General features: G+C 46.2%; 1 long non-coding RNA gene and 1 pseudogene across 2 annotated transcripts in view; one reads left to right on the top strand and one right to left on the bottom strand.

The window, feature by feature from the left end:
- The window catches only part of LOC149316737 (uncharacterized), a 62,356-nt gene that overhangs the window by 6,907 nt on the left and 44,919 nt on the right, over positions 1-10,530 (bottom strand). The gene's annotated exons all lie outside the window — the stretch shown is intronic.
- The window catches only part of LOC149316738 (ribosome-binding protein 1-like), a 44,720-nt pseudogene continuing 42,241 nt past the window's right edge, over positions 8,052-10,530 (top strand). Inside the window, exons 1-2 of the transcript XR_016280519.1 lie at positions 8,052-8,093; positions 8,892-9,590. The product of XR_016280519.1 is annotated as a ribosome-binding protein 1-like (transcript). The remainder of the gene's footprint in view (positions 8,094-8,891; positions 9,591-10,530) is intronic.

The following is a 10,530-nucleotide window of genomic DNA, read 5'->3' as shown; positions in this document are numbered from 1 at the left end:
ATTTGGTCATGTCCTCCTTTTGGGGGAAGGAGGGGGGTTGCCTTGTCCTCCTTGAGGGGGGGTCCCAAAGGAGGACAAGGGAAGGGAAGTTTGCTGGGGATGCTGGGGCTTTCAACTGCCTGCAAATGAGTCTCTTTGCAGAGCTTCCAGGGGCAGGAATGGCGACGTGTCCAATTCTGTGGGGAGGAGCACTGGCCAGGGACAGATCCGCCCCATTTGGGCCTCTGTGCACTGCAGAAATAATCCAGTTTGACACCACTTTAACTGCCCTGGTTCAATGCTAGGGGATACTGGGAAGTGTAGCTTTGTGAGACATGTAGCCTCCTCTGACAGAGAGCTCTGGTGCCACAACACACTACCATTCTCAGAATTGAACTGGCAGTTTAAAGTGCTGTCAAACTGGATGATTTCTGCCACGTGGATGCAGCCTAAAGCAGCCCATTGAGTAGCACCAGGTTTGCTGCTCCTGGTTGAAAAACCTGTCTACTTGGCAGCCTGTCCTCTCTGCAAATACTGTAGCAGGGCAGTTCCTGGAATTCCCTCCCATTCAGCCAGGGCAGTGAAAGCGGTCTCAGACTGGATTATTTCTGCTGTGTGCTTTGGCCATAGAAATCTCCAAGCCCTTGTGCAGAAGAAGGGGCATCCTAAATCACAAGCCAAGTCATAAAACCACTTGGAGCTCACAGGGGGCAAATGGAGGCCAGAACACTAAACTCTCCTGGGCCTTCTCCCCCAAAGGGAGGGTTGCCCACTACCAGGGTGACCAGAGGCCATACCCTCAAAGGAGGAGGAGGAGGAGGCCCCACCTAATGTAGGACATGCCAGAAAAATGGAGGTTGGTACCAAATAACAGCTGAAGACACTAAGGCCTGTTACAGACAGCCAAAATAAAGCTGCTTCGAGTCACAGTGGAGGTATGGTGTTTCAATGATGCATGCGTCCTAAGAGTCCAGAAGTTGCGCCAAAGCCATGCTCCAGCCCTTCAGGACTGGAGTGTGGCTTTGGTGTGGCTTCTGGACTCTTAGGACGCATGCATCATTGAAACATCATACCTCCACTGTGACTCGAAGCAGCTTTATTTTGGCTGTCTGTAACAGGCCTAAGATAAATATAAATTCGTTCCATATGGTTTATTTACAGCTAGCTTAAATATACTGTGTTTTATTATCCTTTTCTTATTTTTATAGTGTTTTATGATCACAGAATCCTAGAGTTGGAAGAGACCCCAAGGGCCATGCAGTCCAACCCCCTTCTGCCATGCAGGGACTCACAATCAAAGCATCCCCATTGACGGATGGCCATCCAGCCTCTCTTTTAAAACTTTCAGAGGATGGGGCCATCTTATCCTATCCATCTTTGTCCGGCTATTTGCAGAAAGGACAGGCTGCCAAGTAGACACGTTTTTCAACGAGGAGCAGCAAACCTGGTGCTACCCAATGGGCTTCTTAGGCTGCATCCATGTGGCAGAAATAATCCAGTTTAACATCACTTTAACTGCCATGGCTCAGGGCTATTGAATGCCGAGAACTGTAGTTTGTTGTGGCACCAGAGCTCTCTGACAGAGATGTCTAAATGTCTCACAAAACTACAGTTCCCCGAATTCCCTAGCATTGAGCCAGGGCAGTTAAAGTGGTGTCAAACTGGATTATTTCTGCAGTGCAGATGCAGCCACAGTCATGCTCAAAAGGGAGGACATTTTGAATTCCTCCTGGACAGAAGGCGGAAATGTGGAAAAGGAGGACACCAGGTCACCCTGCCCACAACCAGTGGATCTACAGGCCATTCCCCATATTTGTTCAGTTTCCCAACCATTGTGTATTTTTCGAACCTAATCTATCCATTCTCCTTTCCCCAATAGTATTAATTTGACTCCTTCCACCTTGATGCCACTTCTGGCCTTTTTGAGTGCTTGGGTGGGAAAATGGCAGTGGGGGCACCTGGATGGCAGTCTGGCCCTGATCATGAAAACTGTTACCTGTCCCTAATTTAAAAACATGTGAGAGCTGGACAGTTGAAGAAAGGAGACAGGAAGAAAATAAATAAATGAGGTGGTACTGGAGAAGAGTGCTGAGGATACCACGGACAGCCAAAAAAGACAAACAGATGGGTGCTGGAATAGATCAAGCCACAAATCTCCCTGGAAGCCAAGATGACAAAATTGAGGTTGTCATATTTCGGACACATTATAAGAAGACACAGCTTAGTTTTTTGTGGGTTTTTCAGGCTGTAATGCTGTGTTCTTGATGAGTTTATTCCTGTTGTTTTGCCAGCATCTATGGCTGGCATCTTCAGAGAATGCTGGCACGGAAGAGAGTGGGGTACGGTTGGTTGAAGGGAAGTGATTTGCATGTTGATCTGTGTATTGTTCTGCTGTTGAATGGCAAGACCTATCAGGTGTCCATTTACCTAATGATCCCTTGTCTGCTGGGAATCTCCCTCACTGTGACTGACCAAGTCTGCAGTGTCTCTCATGTTCCTGAATAGGGAAACTGATTATATTGGAGCGATTCTGATTCGGATTATGTTTCAGGAATAATTCGAATTTTTCCCATCGTTTCCATTACCAAAAGGGGCAAATTACCTCAATTCATTTAAACCTTATTTTCATTCCCATTTATTTTAAATCGCTTTATTTTAAAGCGGATTAACTTGCTCCCCGTTCCCATTTGTGTCCACAAGCTGTCAATCAAGTGCCTAGGCTTCAGACTTCACAAGTCTTGGGGTTTTGGGGAGGGGCAGCCAATGAAAATTGACTGCATACAAGGCTCTTCTGTTGTGTCTCCCCAGACTAGATAGAAGGAGGCTTGGCAAATCGGATCAAGGAGGAGAAGGCAGCGGGCTTCATTAATGGGGAGAGAATCTTTGGGGAAGAGAGAAGATAAGGCTCAATCCCCCCCCCCCTCAGATCCCTGAACGTCCAGGCTCTCCATTCCCCAAAATCGCTTTTCCTCCCCCATTGCTCCTTGGGCTGTTTGGAGGGCAATCAAGCAGGCATGTCCTGCAATGCCCATCCCATAGTTCCTTTGGAATGAGCCTTCTTTCCCAAAATCGTTTGCCTCCCCCATTGCTCCTTGGGCTGTTTGGAGGGCGATCAAGCAGGCATGTCCTGCAATGCCCATCCCATAGTTCCTTTGGAATGAGCCTTCTTTCCCAAAATCGTTTGCCTCCCCCATTGCTCCTTGGGCTGTTTGGAGGGCGATCAAGCAGGGATGTCCTGCAAAGCCCATCTCATAGTTCCTCTGGAAGGAGACTCCTTTCCCCAAAATCGCTTTGCCTCCCCCATTGCTCTCTGGGCTGTCTGAGGGGCGATCAAGCAGGCATGTCCTGCAAAGCCCATCTGCTGCTCAGGCGCTCAGGCAGAGGTGAAAAAAGAAAAAAGAATAGTTTAAAATAGTGTTCAATGGCTCTCCTCACACATCGGTCTATGAATGAGGAGCAGAGGGGAGGTTGCAATCCACTGGGGGAAAGTCTATGCAAATTGAAGAAAATGGTGCTGGCGATGCAGAAAGAGACCAAAGAGGGTGACACCCCCAGGCCAGCCCCTTGAGCACTGCTCCTCCCATCTCCAGGTTCCCGAATCAGACACCCTTTCGTTCCCATTTGGATACAGCGAATCGTACCCCGCTTTCAAAAATAACTCACGTTATAAACTACTATTTTTTTTAAACCGAATTATAGGCTGATAATCCGGATTAAACATTTTAATTTGATTCTAATTTGAGATGCTGTGGGAACGAATGAGGGGTAATGGAGATTAAATTCGAGCTTCAGTGGGAACGATGCACCCTAAATTCAGATCATGACCCGCTTTATAGGTAAGTGGGAACGACCCCCCTAAATGATCTACAAACTGACCAAGAAAATCCAGCAAATGGTGTGCTCAGCAAAGGACAGGAGAGACCCTCTCACAGCTATAGGAGTTTACCGCATACCATGCAGCTGCAGACAAGTCTACATAGGGACCACCAAACACAGTGTTCAAACACAAATCAAGGAACATGAGAGACACTGCAGACTGGGTCAGTCAGAAAAATCAATTAACAATTGGATCCCAGTTGGTCATTCTAACCAAAAATGGTTGTAAGTAATGGGATCTCTCCTTGGCATATATACAACAATCAAACAAGATATGCACAGTGTCCTCTATGACTGGAGCACCACAGATACATGTTCTTTCGTGGTAGAGTATTTTGAAACCCACCTGTTCTTACCATAGAGTTCAGTTGCTCAAATCTAGCTCTGGTGAAAGCTATTCTCTGTCTCTGTGTTAGGTTCAGCCTAAGGTACTTTTCTAAACCAAAAGTTTTATTTTTGGCCAACCAATTTAGAGACTTGAAACCGGCCAGTAAGGCTATGTCTGTTTGGGCACTGATATCCAAAACTCTTTGTTTTGATGTTTCCTGAGCTGTATGACCAGCGGAAAGTAGATAAGGAGGAGAGAAGCCTAGCTGGTACATTAGTTGGAATAACTGGCATACCCAAAAGTTTGGTCGCCCAATATCTAGCTGTTTTTCTAAGAAGAGTTTAGGGAGTCTCCCTGAGTCCATTTTGAAGATCCGTAGGCCCGTTACAGACGGGCTCTTCTGGCGCCCCCGTCACGTGCTAGGGGTTGGCCGAGGACCTAGCGTCCACACCGGCCTCACCCCTAGCACGTGACGAGGGCGTAAAGATGGCGGCGCCCTATACACACGGGTGCCGCCATCTTTACGTGCTGGATGCATAGCATCCGCATGTCGTGTACCAGATGTGACATCGCGAGTGCGCAAGTAGCGCCTCGCGGCATCTCATCCGGGGAGGAAGAAGAAGCGCCATTTTGGTGCTTCTTCTTTGCTGCGGCCAGGAACCGCGCGGTTTGGATGCTGCGGTTCCCGGACGCAGCAACCAGCAGCGGCGTGAGACTGCCCCTTCTGGGCTGTCTGTAACGCGCCTTAGCCAGTAATTAAGACTTTTATCAAAACCTGGCACTGGATAAAATGGGCCCCAAGTTCTGCTCTCACTGCTTGAGCTGGAGTGTTCTTATCTGTTCCAAGTATCCTCCTTAGGAAGCATCTCCTTAGGAAGCACCTTGGGAAGATTTCATTTAGATGCCCCCATTCCAGCCTTAGTTTGGGAAAACTTCATATCAAGCTTATTTTGAGATCCCAATCAAGGACTTACAGTTGATTCAACAAATGACCACTTATCTTTAGCAGAATTCCCTTTGTGGTCTCCAGTTCCAGTGGTTGAAACTAAAAATATCATACAGTCCTTGAAACTAAATAAAACACCAGGTGAAGATTTACTTCCACCAGAAATTTTAAAGACCTACGCACATTGGTGGGCTCCTGTTCTGGCTGGTCTGTTCATCTTTATTAACAACACAGGCCATTTCCCTTCTAGTTGGAAACTTTCCATCATTGTTCCCATATATAAAAAAGGTGAAAAAGAGGACCCTAAAAACTACAGACACATAAGCCTTATTGACATTGTGGCCAAAATAAATACAAAACACCTATTAGGCAAAACTGAGGATTTGACTGTTGATAAAAACTTGCTAGTGGAAGAAGAAGTGAGATTTAGATCAGGTAGATCCACCATGGACAATTGTTTTACTTTACACCATCTTATAACAAAGTACAGTCGGCCCTTGGTATACACTAGGGATCCGTTTCGGACCCCACTGCATATGCCAAAATCCGCGTATGCTCAAGTCCCAGTCTATCCTCCCCTCCTCTTTCTTCCTAACTTCCCTCCCTCCCTCCGTCCCACCCACCCACCCACCCACCTACCTACCTACCTACCTACCTACCTACCTACCTACCTACCATCCCTCCCTCCCTACCTGCTGGGTCGCCAGGCCGCCACTGCCTCTGCGTTCTTGCTGATGCCGCAGGAAAAGCCGGGTGGTGCTCTTGGAGGCCAAGAGGCCTCCAGGCTGCACCTGGCACTTTCCCACAGAGGCCGAGGTGGTGAGGTGGAAGCCTTGAAGGCCTCTGGATCTGCTATTTCACCTCCTCGCCACCCAGCCCTTCCATGATGGCAAGGAGGCAGAGCAACAGTGCCAGAGACCTTCAAGGCCTCCAGCACTGCCACCTGGCCTCCTCTCGGCCTCCGTTGCGGGAAAGGCTGAGTGTTGGTGTTGGAGGCCAAGAGGCCTCCAGGCCACCACCCAGTCCTTCTGCAGCGGCGGCGGCAACAAGGAGGACAAGGCCAAGCCTTGTCCTCCTCGCTGCTGCTGCTGCCGCCACTGCAGAAGGGCTGGATGCAGCCTGGAGGCCTCTTGGCCTCCAAGAGCACCACCCGGCCTTTTCACCGGCGGCAGAGGCGGCAGCGGCCAAAGCCGTGAGGAGGCCAAGCCTCTTCCTCCTTGCTGCTGCCGCCGCCGCTGCCACCACAAAATGGCCAGGTGGTGCTCTTGGAGGCCAAGAAGCCTCCAGGCTGCACCTGGCCCTTCTACAGCGGTGGCGGCGGCGGCGAGGAGGACGAGGCCAAGCTTTGTCCTCCTCGACGCTCCTGCCGCCACCACCATGAAAGGGCCAGGTGCAGCCTGGAGGCCTCTTGGCCTCCAAGAGCAGTAACCGGCTTTTTCCGCGGCAGCAGTGAGAACGCGGAGGCGGCAGTGGCACGGTGACCCAGCAGGTAAGCAGGGAGGGAGGGAGGGTAGGTAGGTAGGTAGGTGGGTAGGTGGGTGGGAGGGAGGGAAGTTAGGAAGGACGGGGAAGAGAGGGACCTTTGTTCCCAATGGCGGCGCACGTGCATGCACGCCGCCATTGGGGACAACTTCTGGGTTTACCATGCGGGCACACCATACGCAGCTTTCACCTTATGCTGAAAGCCACATGCAGGAAGAGGGAATGGCATGCACCCCGTGATGCGTGCACCGCACCGCACCACACATCATGCACAAGCCCCATTGTTTTTAATGGGGCTCGAGTATATGTGGTATTTCCCTAAGGGGTGTGTGTGTGTGCCCAGAACGGATCCCCCGTGTAAGAGAAGTGCACACTGTAAATGTAGAAAAAGTACCTTTAGTTCTGTTCCCTAATTTGTAATTTATATTCAGTTAAAATATGGCTATTGAATAGGACATCAAATCTTTTAGGTTTTCTGGTTCAACATACTTAGCTCAAAACCAAAAGGCTTTAATGAACAGTCTTATTCAAGTAGAAAAATCATGGTTCAGAACTGCATGAGGAACCTACATGATTATAGAAGTTTTAATGTTATTGTTTTATTCAGTTTGATGCCCACTTTCATCACAATCTGGGACTCAAAAAAGTTCATTTTGAACATGTAAAGTGCAATGAAGACATTGATAGAGTGGCATCCCTACTCTTTCCCCTTGGATGTTTCTTCTGTCCTATACAGCCCCTGAATTAGGCTAGAATTTTGTTGTCTAGAATTACATTTCTTTTAAAGTCTCTTCAAGAAGCTTAACACCAGCTGCCTCTTGCTTTAATCCTAGTGCAGGCCCTCTCATGCAGTTGCCAAGGCCCTTGATATTTTAAGAAGGGAATGTTAAAGTGGTTACATACATTTAAAAACATAATATTTTTTAAATAGAATCTTTAGTAACACATGATAATTCCGGCATTTTTATCAGCCAACTTATTGATTATGCTTTGAATGAAACAACTCCTTCCTGATTCCCACTCCCCAACCACTTAAGAACAAAATATCCTGATTTTTCTCCCATGCCCCTAAAGTGAATCATATGCCATTTGTCCCTCTTCAAGTTCCAACTTCTCTTCATACATAAGGAGGAGGGAATGTGAATTCCACACTTCTCATTCAGTATGAAGAAAATATGAAGCACAAACCTTAAGCTGATATGTTCCTCTATTTGGATTCCAAGTTCTAAATTGAATTATTAGTGCTAACTAGAATCGATCTAATTAATCAGTGGTATTTACACAAATGTGTATTTTTCATCCAGCAATTTAGTGGGTCTTCTCTAATTGGAATTTAGGCCCAAGTGTATCAAGTGTATTATATTGGATATAAGATACTAACTCTTCATACATCTAGTATATTTATCTTCTAGATCTGAAATCTGGCACATTCTTCTTCTTCTCACTTTGCTGGTGCTCTGCTTCTTTTGGGGGGCAATTACAGTACATACATCCAGATTGACTTGTACTTTCTAAGACGTACTATCATATTGAAGGATTTGTATTATAGTACAAATGTGTTTAGTATTAAACATTTTACTTTCTAGAATACTTCAGAAAATACTTCCTGTTGGCAATATGTGTGTGTGTGTGTATTGCCAACAGGAAGTGTGTATGTGTGTGTATTAAAGGTATTTTGTTCTCTGTAGTTTGCTTTGTCTAGTAAGCTGCAGTCTATTTGTTTGAGGCTTTGTGGAAGAGGTTGAGGAGATTATCACACTAGCCCCTCTGTCACTGTAGTCACGCAAGCAAAAATAAAATGGAAACATACCGATGTTAGAGCAGCCACCATTGCACTTCTTTCATTCATGGAACTGGGACTGCTGCCCCCATCGTGCTCCCTTCCTGAACTCTACCTTAACCCCATCATCCCTCCCTTGTGCCTTACCCAGCATGCCTTTAGGATTTTTTATTTTTCAACTGTTCCTGTGCAGTTCATTCAACCAGCATGGCCAAAGCTGCTTCCTTCCAAAGAATATCATAGTTTAAAAGCCATGTGTGGGAATCTCTTTAAAGGGGATGGATTATTTTGGAGATTTGGGCATAACCTCAGGTCAGTGATGAAATACACTGTATGCGGTAGGCTCAGATACAGTCCCTGGAATTTACAATGAGAAGATCTTGCGCAGCAGGAAACTGACGGATTCCTGTTTCTTGAGAGCTTCCTTGTGTCATACTTCTGTATAAGTTCACACCATCTGTTCATTTAGCAGCATTAACATTCTCTCTGTTACTTGGCAGGTTAAGAACAGGAAGCCAAAATGGATCTTTTTGACCCTCAAATGCTAGGCGTCATGGTTTTTGGAGGATTTATGTTGGTCTCAGCCATTGGCATATTCTTGGTGTCCACTTTTTCTATGAAAGAAACATCTTATGAAGAAGCTTTGGCAAAGCAACGCAAAGAGCTAGAGAAAGTCAGTCAACAGAAAGTGGAGAAGAAAAAGAAAGAGAAGCCTACTGAGAGAAAATTAAAGGCTAAAAAAAGGGAAGAGAAACCTAATGGAAGAATACCTGAGCCAGACTTGGATCTGGATGTTTCTAACAGTAATAAAGATGCAAGCCCTGAACCAGTTTTGGTCATTGAACCAACAGACTTCCAGTCATCTACTATGCTTCTTTCAGCTCCTTCCCCAGAGAAGGAGAAGCTAGCCCCATCTCCTAAAGACAAGAAGAAGAAGGAGAAGAAGGTGGGGAAAGATGAGCTGGCTTCTAGCCATGTAATTTCTTCCTTGCCAACTACTGCCCCAGAAGACCCTATTCCTGATATAGCTCCCAAAGAGGTGGCTTCAGGTGCTCCTCCACCGGTTGGCACACTACCAAATGCTCCCTTAACTAGCTCAGTGGCTCTTAAAAAAAAAGAAGTTCTTGGAATACAAGAGGAACGAAAGCATGATGCAGTTTCTAAGAAAAAAGTGATTGCTAAAAAGAAGAAAGAATCAAGTAAGTCAGCTGTTCAAAATGTTGTGTTAAACTTATTATAGTACATACATAGTGATTTAATTTATACCATTTAGATCTCCATCTCTGCTTTCTGCTATCTTTTTCTAGCCATCCAAAGAATAATACAATTTAAAATCATTTCCGGATGTTCACATTTATAGTATTTGGCATCCGGAATAGTGACAGGTGTAGTAGACTGAATAGATAATGATTGTTTCTGAAGGGCCCTCTCTGTATCCTGCTTCTGACAGTACACAGCAAACTTAAGGGAGATGGATATCAGGGACGTAGTCGGGGGGGGGGGTCCTTGGGGTTCGGACCTCCCCTTCCATTAGAAAAATGAATGGTGCATGCTGCTGTGCCACCGCACCCAAGCCCCATTATAATGGTGGCACTTAGTCTGGAAACCCCCCCCCCATTCCTAAAATCCTGGTTACGTCCCTGTGGATATAGAAATTATGATGGAACAGGAATCCATACATTTTGGCTGATATTGACAATTGGCTAAAATTTGTGGTCACCAGAACTCCTCCCCAGCTAAATTTTAGCAGTGCCGGAAGTGAAGCATGAGGCCATGGTGCTGTTCAGACCCTAAGACCTCTGGAGGTAGCCATTTAGAGTTTTATAGGTCATTGTCAGTAGTGTGAATTATGTCTGGAAAGTAATATATGTATGTTGTATAGAGCCTGAAAATGATCTCCTTGTCTGTGGGTCCACATATACAAGGAAAACTTCATATGTGATGAATTCTCCCATACCTCAATGAGAAATCTAGGAAGATAGATTTTCTGAGATTTCTCCTTTTCAAGGACTTTCCCATTGATTTCACTGGGACACGCTGAAGCATGCATTGAATTTTCCCACTGAGACCAATGCATTTCAAAACTACTTCAGTTTGGCTACATTATGCAAATGAACTACATGTCTATAAGAACTGAGG

This window comes from Sceloporus occidentalis, unplaced genomic scaffold, assembly GCF_023333645.1.
Source record: "Sceloporus occidentalis isolate IW3139 unplaced genomic scaffold, rSceOcc1.0.p SCAF_3, whole genome shotgun sequence".
NCBI classification, from domain to species: domain Eukaryota; kingdom Metazoa; phylum Chordata; class Lepidosauria; order Squamata; family Phrynosomatidae; genus Sceloporus; species Sceloporus occidentalis.
Note: the sequence above shows the minus strand (reverse complement) of the source record. Positions and strands in the feature narration are given on the sequence as shown.